General features: G+C 51.9%; 1 pseudogene; it reads right to left on the reverse strand.

The window, feature by feature from the left end:
* Window positions 1–6,190: 6,190 nt before the first annotated feature.
* LOC147527029 (feather keratin Cos2-3 pseudogene) lies at window positions 6,191–6,980 on the reverse strand (annotated as a pseudogene).
* Window positions 6,981–22,436: the final 15,456 nt, after the last annotated feature.

Consider the following 22,436-nt stretch of genomic DNA (forward strand, 5'->3'; position numbering starts at 1 on the left):
GAGAGATGTCCCTTCCCATGACAGGGGACTGGACTAGATGGTCTTTCAAAGTTCTTCCAATCCAAACCTTCTTAGGATTCTTTGACTGTGATTCTTTGATTCTACAATTCTATGACAGTCCCAGCCACGCCCACCGGGGAGCGCTGCTGCTCTGCTCGCCGGGACCACCTTGACCCACCCAGCACCTCCCGGCCCCCCTGCCACCGGACATTGTCATCAACATCAACACTGGCATTGGCTTCAAACATTGAAATTGGCATCGGGCTGCTTCTGAGCTTCTCCATAGTTTCCTCCCAGGGCATCTCTTCTGGTACTCAGAAGCCATTCCGCAGAGTCAGCAGTTTGAGTTCACCATAGACATGAAACAATGATGTAGACGTGACTGAAACCTTCAGACTTTATCCAGAGGTTCCAAACTATGAGGTTGTTACAGAGGATTTCCCTCCACACCAAATGCAGAACATTTTCATATGCAGGTGAAGTCCCCAAGATAGGACAAAAAATTTGGACACATCTTGCACAGACACATTTGGGGTTCAAGAGTTGCCAAAGTCATGTCTCAGAGGCGGTCAGAAAGAGAATTGCCATGTTGCCTAGATCGGTCAGAGGTCTGAGGTTTGCTGAGGCTGAAAGCTGCCCACTGATGGGAGAGTTCTCTGTCCAGCTGGTCGCCAAGGAAGCCTGTGTGGCTCTAGCAGCTCACTCAGCTCTTCAAAGTCCATGTTCTTGGGCTGCAGAAGCAGAGAGGGAAACGTGATTTCTACAGTTGCAGAGGCCGCCGTCTTTGAACTGTCAAAGGATCTCTCCTCCAGGCATTCTTTGGGTGGGCATCAAACTGGCCAGACAGCATGCTTGCCTCAGTGGTGGTGTTCTGGAGCCCAGGATAACACAGGCAGCCAGGAGTTCATCATGTGGCCATGTGAAGGGAGGGATGAAGTCTTTCTATAAAGCAGAAGGCAACATCATGCTAAGGGTTGTGGTTAGGCTGGGTCTCTGCCTTCCCAGCCTGTGTGCCAGGCAGGAAAGCTGTTGAAACATGGATGCGTGTGAATTTTCAGCCATGTTCAGGCCCAGAGGCTTGTGACACAGGAGTAGATGCTCAGCAGAAGTATCCTACCTGCTTGTCTTAATCTCATGCTTCTTTCAGCATCCACTGATGGCCGTTGCTGGAGAGATCAGCTCTTGGCAAGAGACATGGTTGCTCCTGTGATTTATTTCCTGGCCAAATCAGCCGAAGGAGGGAAAATCCCTTTCTTGCCTTGCTTCTAGGAATTGGCTGAAGCTTGAGCCTGCAACATCAGACTGTTCGGATACATGAATCAGCCTTTGTTAGCTTATAGAAAGTGAGGTGAAGAATGAGCTCAGGGAAAAAGCTGATGAAATGATAGACAGATAGATGGATACTTAATCATAGAATGAATCATAGAATGGTTTGGATTGGAAGGGACCTCAAAGATCATCTAGTTCCAATCCCCCTGCCATGGGTAAGGGAGACCTTCCACTACTCCAGGTTGCTCAAAGCCTCATCCAAGCTGGCCTTGAACACCTCCAGGAATGGGGCATTCACAACTTCTCTAGGCAACCTGTTCCAGTGCCTCACCACCCCCTCAGTGAAGAATTTCTTCATTATATCCAATCTAAATCTCCTCTCTTTCAGTTTAAAGCCATTGCCCCTTGTCCTATCACTACACGCCCTTGTAAAAAGTCCCTCTCCAGCTTTCCTGTAGGCCCCCTTTAAGTACTGGAAGGCTGCTATAAGATCACCCTGGAGCCTTCTCTTCTCCAGGCTGAACAGTCCCAACTCTCTCAGCCTGTCTTCATAGCAGAGATGCTCCAGCCCTCTGATCATCTTCGTGATCCTCCTCTGGACTCACTCCAGCAGCTCCATGTCCTTCTTGTGCTGGAGACTCCAGAGCTGAATGCAGTATTCCAGGTGGGGTCACACAAGACCAGAGTAGAGGGGCAGAATCACCTCCCTCGACCTGCTGGCCACACTGCTTTTGATGCAGCCCAGGACATGGTTGGCTTTCTGAGCCGCCAGTGCACATTGCCAGCTCCTGTTGAGCTTCTCATCCACCAGCACTCCCAAGTCCTTTTCCTCCATGCTGCTCTCAATCCATTCTCTACCCAGCCTGTACTTGCGCTTGGGATTGCCCCGACCCACGTGCAGGACCTTGCACTTGGCCTTGTTGAAAATCATGAGGTTCTCACAGGCTCACCTCTCCAGCCTGTCGAGGTCCCTCTGGATGGCATCCCTTCCTTCCAGCGTGTCCACAACACCACACAATTAGTCAGGCAGGATTTGCCCCTAGTGAAGCCATGTTGGCTGTCACCAATCACCTCCTTATATTCTATGTGCCTTAGCATAGTCGCCAGGAGGATCTGCTCCATGATCTTGCCGGGCACAGAGGTGAGACTGACTGGCCTGTAGTTCCCTGGGTCTTCTTTTTTTGCGTTTTTAAAGATGGGGGCTATGTTTCCTGTTTTCCAGTCAGTGGGAACTTCACCAGACTGCTACGACTTCTGAAATGCGATGGATGGTGGCTTAGCAATCTCATCCACCAGTTCCCTCAGGACACATGGATGCACCTCATCAGGTCCCATGGACTGGTCCACCTTTAGGTTCTTTAGATGGTCTTGAACCTCATCTTCTCCTACAGTGGGCGGTTCTTCATTCTCCCAGTCCCTGCCTTTGCCTTTTGTGACTTGGGCTGTGCAGCTGGAGCTCTTGCCAGTGAAAACTGAGGCAAAGAAGTCATTGAGAACCTCAGCCTTCTCCATATCCCGGGTAGCCAGGTCCCCCATTTCCTTCTGGAGAGGGCCTATGTTTTCCCTAGATCTCTTTTTACCACTGACATATCTATAGAAGTTTTTCTTGTTGCCTTTGATGTCTCTGGCCAGATTTAACTCTACCAGGGCTTTAGCTTTCCTGTATCCCTGTGGCAAGGCAGACCTACTGCACTCTGAGATATCTTAGCAAAAGTGTAGCCAGCTGACCCAGGGAAATGATCCTTCTGCTCTATTTGTCCTTCATGAGACTATGCCTTTCATCCTGTGTTTGGTTTGGAGCTCCTTAGTACGTAGAAAATGTGGGAGAGAGCACAGCAAATGCCCCAGGGCAGTCAAGGGGCTTGAGGAACTGAGGCACGAAGACGGCCTGAGGGAACAGGGCCTTAGGAAAAGAAGGCTCAAGGTAGACGTTATGGGTGTCTACAATCACATGCTCTGAGGATGTGGAAAAGATGGATGCAGGCTCTTCTCAAAGGTGCACAGTGATAGGACAAAAGGCAACCGACACTATTTGGAATGTGGAAAATTCTATTTAGATATTAGAAATATTCTTTTGTTTTTCACTATTTTCTGACCCTGAATATTCTCAAGTACTGGAATGCACTGTCCAGTACTTGAGTGGACGGTTGATGTGTGCAGGGTTTGGGGGTGTTGACCATTGTGTTTGTGAGAGCTGCAGCCTTGGGGTGTGCTGACAGGAGCTTGGGGCTAGACACCGTGCAGGAACCAGGAGAGATCACCCCAGCCAAGGCCTTGAGGATGGAGAGAGAGAAGACATAGGCACCATGGAAGGAGACACTCGCAAGATGTTGCACAGAAAGATGTGTCAGAGAGGTTGATAACCAGGTGCAGGCCTTTAAACCCTTTAACCTCTTACTTTGGAAAGGCAGAAGGTGTTGGCTGCAGCAGCAATGTGTCACTGCTGGAGGAGGGCAGACCAAGCACAGACGTTTCAGATGAGCTAAGAACAAGCATTTTCTCCTCCCCATTTCACTCTTTGTTCCCCTTGCAGAGTCATTTCCGGCAGCTCTGCTCTCTCCAGGCTCTTGGAGGGAACATGTGGGTTTTTAGAGTCTCTCTCACACATGCAGGAGGATGGGTCTCAATGTGCACCTTAGCTATCTCATCCTCGCTGCCTTCCTGAGGCAACCACTGGGTAAGCATTGGCTTTGACAGGAGACAGGATTCATCTTCCCAGGAGACCCTCAACCCCTCAACAGTTCTCTGCAGGAAGCTGAATCATCATTCAATGATTGTTGGCAAATGTTGGGAAACCTCAAACTACATGGGTGGTTCTGCACCTGCTTTCTCTAGATGCTGTTACTGATAGAAAAGAAAAGATGAGAGCAAGAAGGAACAGCTCCTCTCCTGATCATTTTAGACCCCTTGTCTTCCTTCTCTCTTGCCAGCTGTCCACCTGTCTCTGTCTCTCTCTGCTGATCTGTGTGGTCCCAGTGTTTCACAGATATGTCATTGCAGAAGTTCTTCTCTATCTCGACAGCACACATTTGGGGACCTGGCCACCCAAAGGCACAGGAATATTCAAAGTTGATGCAGGGACATGAAAGCTGTCTCATGCCACTCCCTCTCTTTGTGTGTCCCAGCCTCTCTCCTGGCTGGCCCATGTCATGCAGCGTGCACTGGTTACCCATTCCTCTTGCATGTCCGCAATGCCAGGGCTTCCTTTTCCCTTCCCTTCTCTGACCTTGGAGCATTTTGAACAGACAGGGAATGGGAAGAAGGGTGAAACTTCTTACAGGATTTGCCATTGTCCCTCACCCTGCTGGAGGTGACCTGGAGCCACCACAGGAGGGCCAGACACTGCAGCTTGTTCCCTGGAGACTTTGGGCAGCAGGAGAGTGGGGACCGAAGACCTGGGTGAGAGCACAGCTCTCCTTTGCGGGTATCCCTGTGGGAGGTAGTTGGCATTATTGTGCTGTGGGATCCATGCTGAGCTGAGGTCTTGAGTTCCCTTGTTTTCACCGTGGGTTATGTGGATATTGTGCCCAGTGGCTCTGGTGAGCTGGTGGGCAATGTAGAAGGTTGTTGCTGTTTGGGCAATGCTTCTTTGCTGCTGCTCTGTGCTTTCTGGATTTCCCTGCTGCACAAAGCTTCTTCAGGGTTTCCTGAAGGCCTGTCTCTTAGAGTATCTGCTCTGGGATGTGTCCCTCAGAGCTCAGAGTTCAAAGTAAGATGGAAACCAAAAATAACATGTTCCTTCCTAGAACTACATGATTACAACAATTTTTGAAAATATTCAGAACCACCTTGTAGACCCTCCAATGTCTCTGTGACTGTGTGCTGAGATCTGGAGGACCTGCTCTTGACAATGCCCTCTGCCCATCCTTGAAACCCTCTCATGTAATACCTCATGGGCTTTCCCAGGCCCTGCGCCAATTCTTCTGCATTGAGACCAGGCTGTAGATAGATAGATGACCTGCTCTAGCTATCCTTGCCCTTGGGTGCAGACGATGCCCTCTCATTCAGGGAACAAGTGCAAGGATGAGGAGGAGAAGACTGTTTTGAAGGCTTTTTCTCACACCATTGTCACTCCTGCATCGTTTGGGGCTGTGTTCTGAATGAACTTCTTTTCCCAGCACAGAGCTCTCCAAAGCAGAACCAATTCTCTTCTTCAGAGGCTTCTGACATGCTGATCTCCCAGAACCTCCAGCACTAGTGGGCTCCTCTCTAAGGGAAAGCAGTGGATGACCTCTCCATCTGCAGGACATCCTCTGAAGCCAAGGGGCGGCATCTGAGCAGAGATGCTGGAATACAGGGCCTGATATTCACTGTCTGGGGAGGTGCTGAGTATGTCTTCCTCAGCCCTGTGAGACAGTAACTGAAAGGGACCCCTTCTCTACTCTCTCACCTTCCCCTTCCTTTTCTGCTTGTACCCCACCTTATGCAGAGCCACCCAAGTCAATGTCTTTCTTCCTTGGCAATAATATGAGACAATGTCCACCAAGAAAAAGTTTCCGTGGAGGCAGAGGCTGTGATGCAGAAAACTTTAATGACTCTGAGGTGGGAAACAAGTTCACTTGTAGAGAAAGAGGCCAGAGCTGGGACAGCAGCAGCAGCTGACACCGAAAATCTGCTCCCATTGGTCACGTTGGAGATCCCTCAGGTCTGTCATACAGAGGTAGAGGGGTCAGTAGATGCCCCACTTCAGCTTTGAGGGTCTTAGACCCAGAAGAACAGAAGACAAGAAAGAGATTGGAGAGAGTGCAAGGCTGAGGAGTTAAACTTTGGCCATGTTTTCAGAGGGCCCCAGCTGCCCTCCTTTGGAAGGGCAGCAAACTATTCTAAGCCTCTCTGAAACTGATGGCCAGCAGCTCTGACTTCAGTCCAGCATCAGCTTCTAGGTTCCTGGGGGTTCTTGTCCAGGCTGTCACCGGTGGCTTTAGCATGGGGGGCACCTTCTGCCACAGTAGCGGCTGGCAATGCAGGAGAGGTCAAGCGACCCAGAGTTGATGGGCACTCCATCACAGCTGAGGATGCTTCCAACAGCAGCAGAAGTGGAGGAGCCCACAACAGTGTTCTGTGGGAAGGAGCTGAGGATGGGGCCGGGCAGGGCCACCACTACAGCAGGAGGCTCAATGACAACGGTGGAGTTCTGGCACTGCCTGACACAGGGCTCGTTGCAGCTGTTGGCCAGCGGGGTTGGGCCGCAGGGTCGGCATGGCAGGCACTGGTTGTAGCAGGACATGTCTCTGGGCTGCAGAGGCACCTGGGAGAGAAGCAGGGAGGAAGCAGAGCACAGGAACATGTGAGCAGAGTCTGCCAGGAGTCTGTCACTCCACCACAAACATGTCAAAGGCACCTGCTGAGCCATGAGTTGGAAACTGTGCAGAGAGGCAAAACGGTTACCAGACACAGTGCTGCAAGCATCACCCAGGCCCAACGAAGCTGCTGCCAAACTCTTCAGAGAAGGACAACCTCAGCCAAGTTCCACATACTCTTTGCAAGGAAATGCAGAGCATCATCAGGCCCAAAGAGACTGCTGCCTGTCTCTTAAAAAGAAAAGCTCCCTCAGCCATTTCCAGACACTCTCTGAGGAAGACCTTCACCCCTTTTCCCCCTCTCATGACCCAGCATAGGATGGTGCAGTGCCCATCTGTGTGAAAAAAAAAACACTGGAGAAAGAGCTTCAGACTCACCTGGTTCCCAAGGTGGACGTGAGAGAAGTGGATGAGAGAACGAGGGGTTGGGCTGGCTTTTGTAGTGGCCCTGACCTGCCCCAGGCCCAGAGGTAGCTTCTACGGAAGGGACAATTTTCTAAGTTGCTCATGATGAACGGAAAACCTCCCAGCTAATGACACGGGCTGAGAGCTTGTTTTCCTAATGCCGCCTTTTCATTTCCTGGTTTATGCCATACCCTTCCCCCATGGAAGCTTCTTCTGAGTGTTGGGATTGAGAGGCTCCAGGATTTCTGGGGCAGGAATGTGACAGTGCTGGCAGGAGACTCAGCTCGAGTGCCGCATGGGTGCAGCGCAGGTGAGTGATGCTGTCCTGGGGCACACTGGTGGGGTTGCCAGTGGCTGCACTGACAGGAAGGGGCCCAGCTGCTCCCAGCCCTGCAATCCTTGGCTGGTCACCCGAGGGCTTCCTTGCGTGAGGACGTGCCATGTCTTTCTCTTTCCCTCCCTCCCACCTCATTCCAGTGGCAACTTGCAGGGCGCAGGTGGGCTGCACTGTGGGGTTTCATTGACTCTTTAAGTCTTTTACCCGTGAAACTGAGCAGCCTTCCCCAAGCTATGGGTATGGAGGGCTGCAAAGGTTATTTCCCCCATTTTTGCATTGCTGCTGAAAATCAAAGTTATGTGGGCCCTCTTCTACTGTTGGGGTATTATGGGGTGGACAGCACAATATGTGAAGGGAAAAAAAATCACTTCTTGGCATGGCACACAGCTGATGAGGAGAAAATATTTGACTTCCAAAAAACCAGAATTACCATTGCCTGTGAGATGTAACAATTCTGAGGGAAGCTTCGAGTTTGCTTAAGTATTCCCTGAAATTTATCCTCTTCCACCAAGGATACATCTCCCTTGCTCCTGCTCTCAAGGACGTAGGATTCCTAAAGATTGATCTTGCTTGTAAAGGCTGAGGTAAAGAAGACATTCAGCACCTCAGCCTCTCCACGTCCTGTGTAACCAGGCTGTGCAGCATCAGAGAAGGCCCACTCATTCAGCAGTGGCACCACAATTCCCCTAGCCTTCCTTCTGTCCCCTGTGTCCTTACAGAAGCCCTTCTTCTTGCCTTTGACATGCCTGACCAGATTCAGTTCCAGTTGGGCTTTGGCTTTCTGAACTTCACCCCTGCATGCTTGGACAGTGCCTGTGTGTTCCTCCCAGGTTACCCGTCCTTGCTGCCACCTTCTGTACGCTTCCTTCTTGTGGTTTGGTTTTGCCAGGAGCTCCTTGTTCATCTCTGCAGGCCTCCTGGCATGCTTGCCTGACTTTCTGCTCATTAGCATGGACTGCTCTTGAGCTTGGAGGAGGTGGTCCTTGACTGTTCATCAGATTTCTTAAGCCCTGTTGCCTCCAGAGCTTTATCCCACAGAACTTTTCTGAGCAGATCTTTAAAGACACCAAAGTCTGCTGACCTAAAGGCCCAGGCTGTGAGCTTGCTATTTATCCTTCTTGCTCCCCTTGGGATCCTCACCTCCACCATTTCATGGTCACTGCAGCTCAGGCTGCCTTTGATCTTCCCATTGTCAAAAAGCTCATTCTTCTTGGTATGCCTGAGTTCCAGCAGAAAACCTGTCTTAGTTTAATCTCTGTCACTTAGGTGATGAAGTTGTCATCCATGCATCCCAGATAACTCCTGACTGGCTTATGTTCTCCTGTCTTGTTCCTCTACCAGATATCACCATTGTTGAAGTTCCTCATGAGAACCGGGACCTGTGAATGTGAGGCTGCTCCTATCTGCCTGTAGAGATTCTCATCTGCTGCACCTTTCAGGCCAGGCAGCCTATAGCAGACACTCACTACAACGTCACCCTTACCTGGGATCTCTTTAATGCTTACCCACAAGCTCTCAGTAGGCACATCAGCCATCCCTAGGCAGAGCTCCACGCACTCCAACTGCTCTCTCATAGGAAGGGAAAGTCTTTCTACTGGTCTTCGTAGTCTGTCCTTCTCAAACGGCCTCTATCCCTCCCTTCCAATATGCCAGTCACAGAAGCCATCCCACTCTGTCTCTGTGATCCCAGTGTGATCGTAGCCCTGCAACTGCACACAGATCCCTAACTCCTCATGTTTATTCTCCATACTGCGTGCATTAGTATACAGGCGCTTGAGCGAGGTGGTCCAGCGTGGTGAATTCCTAGAAAGCCTTTTGGGGACTTCTCTGCAATTGTGCCTTGTAGCCACTTTCTTGCCTACAAGCAACTGTTAGTGGCGAGCCTGCTTAGGCCCTATTTTCTTTATCTTGTTCATAAAAGCAAGGCTTCAGGGCACATGTGGCTCCTTTTTAACTTTGAAGGTTGTGAACGTCTTGCGGTAGTTGCAAGTCCTTTGGTGGTGCAGGAGCCTTCTGCTTCGTATTAGACTTCACCAGCTTTCACCCTGAGATTGTCCCCTGAGACTCTGTTTTTAGAAGTCTACAAGAGGTGGTCAGTTTTCAAGTACCACCTTTTAAAAGCACAGGAGCAGGCAACTCCATTTTGTTGTGAGGTAAGATGTGGGGCAGAAGACCTCGTGGAACTCAGCAGGAAAAAGATATTGTACAATCTCCGGAAGGAAGGTCAGGCTTTGCAGGAAGATTGCAGAGTTGTGGTTCGCATATGCAGGGAGAAGACACAAAAGTCCAAAGCTCAGTTTGAATTGACCATGGCCAGTGTGGTGTCAGACAACAAGAAAGACTTTTTAAAGTATGTTAATGGCACAAGGAGATCCAAGGAAAATCTTAGACGGATCATTGTTGAAGATGGTCACATGGCTAAGAGGGATGAAGAAATAGGAGAGGCATTCAAGGCTTTTTTTAATTCAGTCTTTAAGAACGCTGAAAGACCTTGGCTACCCAGTTCTCTGAGTCAGAGTACCAGGAGCGCAGGAACAGTGACTTCCCATTTGGAAGTCATCTATGGATTGTTTCCACAATCTAGGCCAATTCCTCCCGTGGGCAGGAAAGGAGCGGCTGCTGTTGGCAGCCCCCGAGCTCGGAGCCGGCTCTGGGAAGCGGCTCCATGTCCTGGGCCAAGGCCCTGCAGCTGTCCCGTGTGCAGCTGGCGCTGTGCAGGCTGCTTCTTGCTGCGGGCCGGGCCGAGGGCATTTGCCGGGCGAGCAAGTGGTGCCCGTGCAGAGCCGCTGAGCAGCGGGAGCCCGGGCGAGCCCCGAGCGGCGCCGGCGCAGGGCTCAGCCCCGGGGCGGAGCTGGCGGCGGCGGAGAGGAGAGGAGGCGGCGGAGAGGAGGCGGCGGTGCCGGAGCAGAGAGCCGGGGCTGGCGGGGGGCAGCGAGGCGCGGGCGGCGGAGCGGCGGGATGCGGCGGTGCCGGGGCGCGGGGCTGGCGGGGCTGGCCGCGGTGCTGCTGGGTGCGCGGGGCTGGCGGGGGGGGGGGGGGCCGGGGCCGTGCCAGGGTGTTCCCCTCAAGGAGGAGCCTCTGCGAACACTTCCCTCTCGTTTTGCTCTCTGCCCTTTCCCGTCCCCCTTTCCCAGCTCTCTTGAGTCCCTTCTGGGTAGTCTCCCTTCATTCCCATCGTCTCTGTCATTACAAGGTAGCTTCCATGTACGTCTGCCTTTCCATGCATGCAAACTTCTCTGTGAATTCAGCCGTTGTTACTGCCCTGATTCCAGCCCTCTTTCACTGTAACACCCACTCTCGCTCTCTGCTCTTCCTCTCTTCATCCCTCCATCCACCTCTCTTTTTCCCATCTCTCCAGGCCCCTACAAGCTCTAAACCCCTCTTTCTACTCTCGAAGACCAGTCTCTCATCTCTCCCTCTGCTTCCTTCATATCTACAGGTGCAAGTTTGTTTTCCTGCTGCTCTCCATTATTTCAAACATGCACTTATCCCCCTCTGCATTCAGCATTAATTCTTGTTCTGAATTCAAACCTCTGTCCTTTCTGTAACACATCCATTATCCTCTGTCCTTGTCCCCTCTTCATCCATCCATCCCGAATCTGACTTTCATCCCATTTCTGCATGTATCAATTTTAAATTCCTTTCCAGCCTTCTCCCCTCACTCCACACACTCATTCCAGGACCACTCTCAGTCCCAGTTGCACACATGTCCCCATACTTTCCAGTCGGGCTCTGTCTCACTGCCACTCTTCCTAAGCTTTTCCTTGGGAAAATAGAAGCTGGGTGATCTTTGGTGATCTTTTGCCATCGCCTTTCTCGGCAGCGGCTGTGGGCAGAGCCCAGGTGCAGCAGGAGCCGTCGGCAGAGACCACCGAGGGCACCGGCATCAGCATCAACTGCTCACACCCCAACATACAGTTAACCGACTTCATCCACTGGTACCGGCAGCTCCCGGGCCGAGGCCCCGCATTCCTCGTGAGCAGCATTAAAGGGTCCAAGGAGGTGCCGGAGCCGCCGGGGCGGCTGTCGGTGTTGCCAGACCGCCGGTCCAGCGCCCTGTGGCTCGCCCGGCCCCGGCGCGGGGACGCGGCGGTGTATTACTGCGCGCTGGGAGACACGGGGAGAGGAGCCGGGGCTGCGGCCGGGCACGAACCGCGGCGGGCGGGGCCGGGCGGCTGTGTCGGGGGCGGGGGGGCAGCCCCGGCCGGGCCCGCCAGGGGGCGCTGCCGCTCCGCCCGCCGGGGCCGCCTCGCCCCGCCCGGCCCCGGCCGGCCCCGGCCCCGCTTCTGCCGTCGGCACCGGCACCGACGGGGCCCCGCAGCCCCGGGAGTTCCCCCCTCGGCGGCTGCGAAGCCCTTCACCGGGCAGGAACCTTCTCTCGCCCCTCACCGCCGCTCAGCCCCGCACTCCCACCGGCACGCAGACGGGAATCCCCCGCGACGGTGGCGGCGGCGGCGGGGCAGCAATGGCGAGCGGAGCGGTGGCGGTGCCCGGCGCTGCCCGGCAAGGAGCGATCGCGGCCGCCGGCCCCGCTGGCTCCCGGCGACGAGCAGCGCCTTTCTGCTCTGCACGGGCAGGCGGGCAGCAGACATCCTCCTGCCCACGGGCAGCCGGGAGCCCTCGGTCCTGCCGCAGCCACCGGCCACTGCTCACACGGGCCGTCGGATGGCCAAGGGAACCCTGAGCAGGTGCTTTCCTCTGCTCCGTAAACACAGGGACTGCCGTGCGAAGGTGCTAACGCCAAACTTGACTTAGACATGAACAACCAGAAGGTGGTTCATCTTTTGTTACTTGGTTAGAGCTCAGATATACAATCTAAAACTGCATCCTGCAGCCACAGGCTTTCAGAGATATTTCAGAATGTTCCTGCTAGTGTTACAAAGTCATCCCATGGAGGCAGGAGTTCAAGCTCGACACGCACAGGAGAAGGGCATGTCGAGGTCACAGGCACCTCCAAGTGCTGCTCACACTGGCTCAGTGTGATGATCATGAGCTTGCTGGACAGGATTCAGAACCTGTGGAGTTGAGTACCAGGAGACAGGGTAAAAGCATGGGGTGGACATACCCACAGCCTCAAGAGATGCCAGGTTCCTGCTTGCAGAGTGAGTCAGAAAGAGATTTGCTAAGATGCCCAAAGGGGCTGGAGGTGTGAGGTGAGTGAGAGCTGGCAGGAGGCATCTGGGAAGAGACTGTGGGCTCCAGCCAGTCCCTGGGGAACTCTGTGTGGCTCGAGTAGCTGGTCAGTACCCATGGTCACAGCCCATGGTCAGAGGCTTCAGAGGCACAGAGTGAAGGATCAGCCCTGCTCCCTGTCTCAGCTGGATTTCGTAACTGTATTTCCAGGGAATTACTGGCAGATGGACAAAAAAGGCAGAGCAACAGCTGTGGCCTGACTGTCCAAAGAAGAATCTCCCAATAGTGAACAACCTCCCTTTAGTCCTTGCAAACCTGGTGCAGGGGAGGGAGAAACCCAGAGGAGCATTTCAGGCACAGGAAGAACAGATCAATTCTCAGCCTCGCTTCTTCCTTTGCTCCCCCAACAGAGTCATTTCCGGCAGCTCTGTTATCTCGGGTGGTTTTCTGACTCTCTCACTCAGCAACAGCTGACAGCACAGTTGGTCTCATCATGCAGCTCACATCTCTCATCCTCATGGTGTTCCTGGGGCAACTGCAGGGTAAGTCCTGGCTTTTCATCAACATATATTCCTTTTTCACTCCATGAAACTCCTAACAGCCTTACCATGTCCATGCATGGAAATTCTCTTGAATAACAGGAAAACACTGGGAAATGTTGCCTCACATTTGTAGTTCTGCATGCATTCTCTCCAGATGCTCTTACTGTTGCAAAGGAGAAGAGAAGAGACAGAGAGAGATCTCCCATCCTTCCTCTGTTTTCTCTCCCCTTCAATCCACCTCTCTCTTCTGATCCACCTGTTGTCACCATAGGAGATCTCAGCTGTCCCTGAGCCTCAAACTTCTCCCATTCCAGCACAAATTAGCAGATTCTTCTTAAGCTGACACAGAGACATTAAATGTGCTGCCGGGCTGTGCTCCCATACTGTTTGCTGTGGCCTCCTTTTTCCTCCTGATTGTCAACTCAGCCAGGGCTCCCCCTTACAGACGTTCAACTCAGCCCTGCATGGCACTGGGTACCTAGGAGCCCTCAGAGATGGCAGGGATAGAGAAGCACTATCATCATCAAGATGAATCATTTTACCATAGCTCCCTGGGTCCCTCAACTTGTTGGAGGGCTGATCTCAGCACACAATGATCAGGCATGACAGGCTGTTCCCTGATCCTCTGGGCAGTCAGAGACCAGGGAGGAGGAGGGATACAGCACAGCTCTTCTCTGGATCCATACTGTGCTGAGTACTCTCTCCACATGGCTATCTCCAGGACTCATGATATTCTTGCAGGGTAAGGCAGTCTTCCACACCAGGGTTTTGCATCCATTCCTGGTTTGTTTCCCAGAGTCTTTCCCTGTAGAGCTGCTGACCGTTGCTTTCTTCCAGGCACCATGGGGCAGGTCACTATCACCCAGCAAGAAGGACAAGTCACAGTGAAGCAGAGAGACACCTTCCAAACTACCTGCACCTACCAATCCTCCTACTTTCAGGGTTTGCTCTGGTACCAGCAAAGGAAAGGACAAGCTCCCCAGCTCATCTCATATCAGGCATCAGCTGGCTCCAAGCGCAGTGACCGTCTCACCACGGTGCTGAACACCACGGGGAAATACAGCCTCCTGCAGCTGGAGGAAGTCGAGGTCTCTGACAGTGCCACGTACCTCTGTGCTGTGCAAGACACCCTGGTGCAGGGAGCTTCCTTGGCTGTGCAACAAGCCAGGGGAGGGAGGGCACGTGTCTGTGCAAGACTGAGCTTGGGGAGGGGCTCTCAGTTCTCCCCTGGCACTGCTGTTGCCCCTGTGCACCCACGGATCTGCAGGACAAGATCCTCTTTGTGAAAGGGACCAGTGTCATTGGCTCTGGAAATGGTTGACCCTGACTGTAGGGCAGAGCCTGCAGGATGCCAGGACGCCAGGGGCTTGCTCTCAGCCCCCCTGACTCAGAGTTAATAAATTCATGCATTTCCATGACTATTCAGGTCCATCAAGCACTGACCCCCCCCACTCAGAGGCCCCTATGCTGCATTTTGACAGACATACGTGGGCCTGTTTGTTCTCTTCAATAAGTAAAGAATTCAGCTGAATTTGTTTCAAGCCATCGGGTTATCTCCAGCTGTTCAGCCAGTCCAAGTGCCAAGTCTGTGCCTGAGGGGCAGAGCAATCCACACAGAACAGCCCCAATTGCCAAAAGCCCAGGTGCTCTCCATGTTTGCAACCAATGAGCAAAGAGACCAACACACAAATGGAGCCTTACAAGCCCCGGGGCTCCTTGAAATCTCCTCACAGGAGTTAAATGGATCTGATCATCCACTGCTCCTACAAAGGGAGCAGTGCTGTAGTGATGGCTTCCCAGGGCAGCATGGACCTGTGTGTGTGGGATAAGCCAGATTTGCAGCAGGCTGCTCTAGGAATATTTTTGTGTTACCCCTTGAGGCAAATTAAACACATCTGTGTTTACATAATTACAAAAATAATTCATGAATAATGTATTGGGCAGAGTCCTACTGCCATAAGTGGTTCTACAAGGGATCTGCAAAGATGCTTCGCAAGCACATTCCTTAGATAGAAGCACTTGCATCCACACCATCCTATGAATGGGTGCATGGGGCACATTAGCCTGGCCATGGGTTCATCCCCCAAGCCAGCTATCCTGCTTAAACGTGGCTTCTGAGCTCTCCCATTCCAGGACGGCTACAAGACAATGGTGGGGCTGTATCTTATCTTATCAACAAAGGATAATTCACTCTCTTTCAGGGATTCATTCTGTCTCTGGCATCCCTGCTTCCACTTACTTTAACTCCTTCTGAATGTTGAGCCTTCTTGCCCTCCATGACACATCATTCCTTAGTCACAAATTACCATTCCTGAGCTGTTACAATCTGAATATCCCCTTCACTGCAGATGCTGAACCTGGGCATGGGAAACAGTGCTGTGCTCATGAAGCTTCCTCTCTCGCAAACTGGGGTCTGCGTGACGTTTTGATACTCTCAGGCTTGAGGAAACTCTGCTACCTCTGATGTAAGGTTTCCTGTCCATTCCAGACATCAATTTATGCAGACAGCATCTTAAATGTTCCCATAGCGCACTACACGAGCTTGTGGTCCTCTAACTTTCAGAGATATAAACACACACGGAAAGCTCTACTGCCTGGTCAAGTACAAGCTGCACATACATCAGCCATTGCATTTACATTTTAGCAATTTGTTCCTCTTGACCATTGTTAAGAACAGGAGGCACATTCATCCTCTCCAAAGCCACTGGATTTCTCTTGTCTTGGGAGAGAGACACCTTAAAACTGGTTCCGTTATGTTATTTTCCTCTTGAACTTCAGCCATGGCAGTTGATGTAAAGAGATGCTGCACCTTTTCCTGGAGAAAGCACAGAAACTGGGAGTTAAGCCCAGGAAGAAGAAAAGAATGTGAGGGACGTGTTTTTAGGTTCTAATTTTGTTTCTCATTATCCTCTTTGATATGATTGGTAATGAATCAAATTGATTTTTCCCAAAGTTGAGACTGTTTTGCCCGTGGCCATAATTTGTGAATGATCTCTCCCTGTAGTTATTTTGACCAACGAGCCCTTTGTTATATTTCCTTCTCCCCATCCAATGGCTATATGATGCTTAGTTGCTGGCAGCGTCAAAGAGTAGGTCAAGTCTCTGCTGCCAAACCAACCCTTGAGCAAGGCCTTGGACAGAGGCACTTCAGCAAGCCCAGCATTTTCCTGCAGCACTTCAGCAGGTGCCCTTCCACAGCGGGAAGATGTCTCCAACTCCACTGTGGGTAAAAGCAGTAATTTGGAAAGCTTCTGGCCACCCTTGGGACACTCAGGCAGCAGCCCAAGCCTCTCTTCTGTCTGGGCCTCTCTCCTGCTTCCCTTTCTCCTCTGCACAGCAATTGTGCTAGCCTTCAAGGTCATCTTCTGCTCAGATGCCTCCCAGCAGAGCTCAGTGCAGATTGGGAGGAAGATCCATCACTGAGAGGAGGCTGAGAGCCCCACAATGGCCTGCTGCAGTCTCGAGGCTGCTCACTTGAGGACACCACTGATCAGGCTCCCCAACCACAAAACATGCTCAAGAAGGCACTTCTAGGGAGACACAAAGCAAGGCAGGCCACTGGCTCTGGAGAAGCCTTCTTCAGTTCCCAGAAACAGTGCCTTAAAAGGGCCCACGACACTGTGTCCCACACTCCCCATACTCTGTGAACAGTGAAGAATCCCCTTTTGCCTCTGTTTTGGTCACCCTACACTGACACCTTGCTCACTGAGTGCTTGGGATTGTGTTCACAGAGGGAAGGACAACACCAAGAAAGAGGCTGGGATGCAGCAGAATTTCAGGCCATAAAGGACGAAGACAAAGTCACTCCAAGTGCAGAGCCACTGTGAAGCGAGCACCAGGGTCAAACAGGATTTGGTGCCCTTTGGCTGTAGCAAGGTTCCTGCAGGACATCCCTTGGCTTGCACTGAGGAGGGAGAGGTCCAGCAGGTGCTCCCCCTGGGCTGGCCTGGGTAGACCACAGGGGATCAGAAGCCAACAAGCAGAGGAGAGGGAAAAGAGAGAGCAGAAGGACACAAAGGCAGACATGGGCCATGCTTTCAGGCTGATCCCTTCCAGCCTTACTTTGCAAAGAACCAGAGATGTTCAGTCTCTCTGAAAGAGAATGGCCAGGAGCTCCGTCCTCCCGTACAAAAAGACACACACGGACACACAAAGAAAAGCCACATGTTCACACGCGCACTGGCAAACACTCACTCTCACATGTGCATTTGAAAATGAACATACGAATGCAAACACACCGCCACAAACACGCCCACCGGCACAGACAGATGCACATGCTCAGGAGGCAGCACAGCCTCTCCCCACACTCTGAGAACCAGGGCACCACTGGCCAGCTCTCTGCCTCTGTGCCCCTGGCAACGTTATGGAAGCCCGTGGATGAGAGACAAAGTCAAAGCTAGAGACCATCCTATTGCTGCCGCTCCAGGGGTTCTCCACTTTACACGTCTAAGTAATTCGGAAGTCTGAGAAGATCCAGCCCATCCCTGGCAATCGCTGTAGGGTGATTGTGGAGGTCTGGGACCAGTTCCAGCTTCAATGCAGGGAGAGGTGCCGCCCTGACCTGCTCACACAGCAGCAAAGGGTTGTGTGTCTGGGCTGAGCCAGATGCCCTGCAGCTGCGAATGCTGAGGCTGGGACACCAGAGAGGAAGCTGGTCTGGTGATGTTGCCTTGAGATAAATGCCCTCTCTTCTAAAAGCCAAACTAATATTAATTAGCAGGTGGCATCAGGAGGAGATTTCAAACTGCCTGAGCCAAGCCCTGACATCTGTCAGTTAACCTGGCTCATTAGAGCTCATGGAGCTGCACTGCTGAGCTGTCCATCTCCTCCTCTGCTTTTAGCACTGGAGCAGTCTCCAGAGCCACAGGAGTGGTGGCAGAAGGCTGTGGCCAGCGCTGCTGAGGTACCAGGAGGTAACTCTCTCAGCCTTTCTTTATGGGAGACGTGTTCCAGTCTTGGACCATTTTCGTGGCCCTCCCCTCGAGGGCCTGCTTTAACAGGTCTATGTCTGTCTTTGTTAGGCAACCCAGAACTGGACACAGTACTCCAGGCGGGGTCTCAGCTGAGCAGAGTAGAAGGGGAGAATCACCTCCCTTGACCGGCTGGACACCCTTCTTTTGATGCAGCCCAGGACACAATTGGCTTTCTGGGCTGCAAGCACATATTGCTGGCTCCAGTCCAGTTTTTCAACCACCAGTAGCTGTATGACCTTCTCCGCAGGGCTGCCCTCAATCAATTCATCCCCCAATTTGTGTTGATACTGGAGATTGCCCCAACCCAGATGCAGGACCTTGCACTTGACCCTCTTGAACTTCATGAGGTTTATCTGGGCACACTTCTCCAGCCTGTCAAGGTCTCTCTGTGTGGCTTCCCTTCCCTCAAGAGTACCAACTGCAGAACTCGGCTTGGTGCCATCTGCAAACTTGCTGAGGGTGCACTCACTCCCATTGTCTATGATATTAATGAAGATATTAAATTATATGGGTCCCAGTACAGACAGGAGAAGGGGTCACAGTTTTAAATTGACAGAGGGTAGATTTAGATTGGAGAAAAGGATCTTCTTATAAGGGTGGTGAGACTCTGGAACAAGTTGCCTAGAGAAGTTGTGGATGCCCCGTCATTGGAGGTGTTCCAGGTCTGGTTAGATGAGGCTATTGCACACTTGATCTAGTGAGAAATGTCCCTGGCCATGGCAGGGGTTTGGATTAGATGGTCTTTCAAGGTCCTTTTCAACCCAAACCTTTCTATGATTCTATGATTCTACGACTCTATGACTCCATGTCCGCCCCGGCCATGCCTACCGGGGAGCGCTGCTGCTCTTCTTGCTGGAACCACCTTGCCCCACCCAGCCCCTCCTGGACCTGGGCCCTGGGGTAGTTCCCCTGCCACCAAGCATTGTCATCAGAATCAGCGTTGGCATTGACATCAAGCATCAACATTGGAATCAGCATCGGGATTCTTCAAAGCTTCTCTATAGTTTCCTCCAGGGCATCTCTTCTGGTACTCAGAAGACATTCTGCAGAGTCAGGAATTTAACCTCAACACAGACATGAGACAATGATGTAGAGGTCATTGAAACCTTCAGACTTTATCCAGAGGTTCCAAACCATGAGGCTATTGGAGAAGATTTCCCTCCACACCAAATGCAGAACAATTTCATATGCAGGTGAAGTCCCCGAGATAGGAGGAAGGCTTGGACATGCCACACACAGACACATTTGGGGTTCAAGGGTTGCCCAAGTCATGTCTCAGAGGCGGTCAGAAAGAGAATTGCCATGTTGCCTAAAGGGGTCAGAGGTCTGAGGTTTGCTGAAGCTGAAAGCTGCCCGCTGATGGGAGAGTTGTCTGTCCAGCTGGTCCCCAGGGAAGCCTGTGTGGCTCTAAGAGCTCCCTCAACTCTTCTAAGTCCATGTTCTGGGGCTGCAGAAGCAGAGAGGGAAAACGTGGTTTCTTCAGTGGTAGAGGCCCCTGTCTTTGAACTGGCAAAAGATCCCTCCTCCAGACATTCTTTGGGTGGGCATCAAACTGGCCACACAGCATGCTTGCCTCAGTGGTGGTGTCTGGATTCCAGGGCAGCACAGGCAGGCAGGAGTTCTCCATGTGGCCATGTGAAGGGAGGGATGAAGCCTGTCTGTAAAGGAGAAGGCAACATCATGCTGAGGGTTGTGGTTAGGCTGGGTCTCTGCCTTCCCAGCCTGTGTGCCAGGCAGGAAAGCTGTTGAGACATCGATGCGTGTGACTTTTTCAGCCAAGTCCAGGCCCAGGGACTTGGGACACAGGAGTGGACACTCAGCGGAAATATCCTACCTGTTTGTCTTAATCTCATGCTTCCTTCAGCATTCACTGATGGCTGTTGCTGGAGAGATCGGCTCTTGGCAGGAAAGATGATTGCTCCTGTGTTTTATTTCCTGGCCAAATTAGTCCAAGGAGGGAAAATCCCTTTCTTGCCTTGCATCTAGGAATTGGCTGAAGCTTGAGCCATGCTGGAGTGTCACGTGTCGCTGCTAGAGGAGGGCAGACCAAGCACAGACGTTTCAGAGGTGCTAAGAACAAGCGTTTTCTCCTCCTCTTTCACTCTTTGTTCCCCTTGCAGAGTCTTTTCCGGCAGCTCTGCTCTCTCCAGGCTCTTGGAGGGAACATGTGGGTTTTTAGAGTCTCTCTCACACACACAGGAGGATGAGTCTCAGCGGGCAATTTGGGTATCTCATCCTCGCTGCCTTCCTGAGGTAACCACTGGGTAAGCATTGGCTTTGACTGGAGACAAGATTCATCTTCTTCCCAGGAGACCCTCACCTCCTCGACAGTTCTCTACATGTAGCTACTCTTGAATGATGGACAAATGTTGGGAAACCTCAGACTGCACGGGTGGTTCTGCACTTGCTTTCTCTAGATGCTGTTACTGATGGAAATGAAAATGAGAGCAAGAAGGAACAGCTCCTCCCCTGATCATTTTAGACCCCTTGTCTTCCTTTTCTCTTGCCAGCTGTCCACCTGTCTCTGTCTCTCTCTGCTGATCTGTGTGGTCCCAGTGTTTCACAGATATGTCATTGCAGAAGTTCTTCTCTATCTCTACAGCACACATTTTGGGACCTGACCACCCAAAGGCACAGGAGTATTCAAAGTTGATGCAGGGACATGAAAGCTGTCTCATGCCACTCACTCTCTTGGTATGTCCCAGTCTCTCTCCTGGCTGGCCCATGTCATGCAGCGTGCACTGATTACCCATTCCTCTTGCATGTCCACAATGCCAGGGCTTCCTTTTCCCTTCCCTTCCCTGACCTTGGAGCATTCTGGAATGGGAAGAAGGGTGAAACTTCTTAGATTTGCTCTTGTCCTTCACCCTGCAGGAGGTGACCTGGAGCCACCACAGGAGGGCCAGACGCTCCAGGTTGTTCCCTGGAGACTTTGGGCATCAGGAGAGTGGGGACCAGAGACCTGGGTGAGAGCACAGCTCTCCTTTGCGGGTATCCCTCTGGGAGGTAGTTGGCATTATTGTGCTGTGGGATCCATGCTGAGCTGAGGTCTTGTGTTCCCTTGTTTTCACCGTGGGTTATGTGGATATTGTGCCCAGTGGCTCTGGTGAGCTGGTGGGCAATGTAGAAGGTTGTTGCTGTTTGGGCAATGCTTCTTTGCTGCTGCTCTGTGCTTTCTGGATTTCCCTGCTGCACAAAGATTCTTCAGGGTTTCCTGAAGGCCCATCTCTTAGAGTATCTGCTCTGGGACGTGTTCCTCAGAGATCAGAGTTCAAAGTAAGATGGAATACAGAAATAACATGTTCCTTCCTAGAACTAATGATTACAACAATTTTTTAAAATACTCAGAACCACCTTGTAGACCCTCCAATGTCTCTGTGACTGTGTGCTGAGATCTGGAGGACCTGCTCTTGACAATGCCCTCTGCCCATCCTTGAAACCCTCTCATGTAATACCTCATGGGCTTTCCCAGGCCCTGCTCCATTTCTTCTGCATTGGGACCAGGCTGTAGATAGATAGATGACCTGCTCTAGCTACCCTTGCCCTTGGGTGCAGACGATGTCCTCTCATTCAGGGGTCAGGTGCAAGGATGAGGAGAAGAAGATCTGAGGCTGTTTTGAAGGCTTTTTCTCACACCATTGTCACTCCTGCATCGTTTGGGGCTATGTTCTGAATGAACTTCTTTTCCCAGCACAGAGCTCTCCAAAGCAGAACCAATTCTCTTCTTCAGAGGCTTCTGACATGCTGATCTCCCAGAACCTCCAGCACTAGTGGGCTCCTCTCTAAGGGAAAGCAGTGGATGACCTCTCCATCTGCAGGACATCCTCTGAAGCCAAGAGACAGTATCTGAGCAGAGATGCTGGAATACAGGGCCTGATATTCACTGTCTGGGGAGGTACTGAGTATGTCTTCCTCAGCCCCGTGAGACAGTAACTGAAAGAGACCCCTTCTCTACTCTCTCACCCTCCCCTTCCTCTTCTGCTTGTATCCCCACCACAAGTCAATGTCTTTCTTCCTTGGCACTATGAGACAATGTCCACCAAAAAAAGTTTCCGTGGAGGCAGAGGCTGTGATGCAGAAAACTTTAATGACTCTGAGGCGGGAAACAAGTTCACTTGTAGAGAAAGAGGCCAGAGCAGGGACAGCAGCAGCAGCTGACACCGAAAATCTGCTCCCATTGGTCACGTTGGAGATCCCTCAGGTCTGCCATACAAAAGTAGAGGGGCCAGTAGATGCCCCACTTCGGCTTTGAGGGTCTTAGACCCAAAAGAACAGAAGACAAGAAAGAGATTGGAGAGAGTGCAAGGCTGAGGAGTTAAACTTTGGCCATGTTTTCAGAGGGCCCCAGCTGCCCTCCTTTGGAAGGGCAGCAAAGGATTCTAAGCCTCTCTGAAACTGATGGCCAGGAGCTCTGACTTCAGTCCAGCATCACCTTCTAGGTTCCTGGGGGTTCTTGTCCAGGCTGTCACCGGTGGTT

Source organism: Tauraco erythrolophus, chromosome 25 (genome assembly GCF_009769465.1).
Source record: "Tauraco erythrolophus isolate bTauEry1 chromosome 25, bTauEry1.pri, whole genome shotgun sequence".
Taxonomy (NCBI): Eukaryota; Metazoa; Chordata; class Aves; order Musophagiformes; family Musophagidae; genus Tauraco; species Tauraco erythrolophus.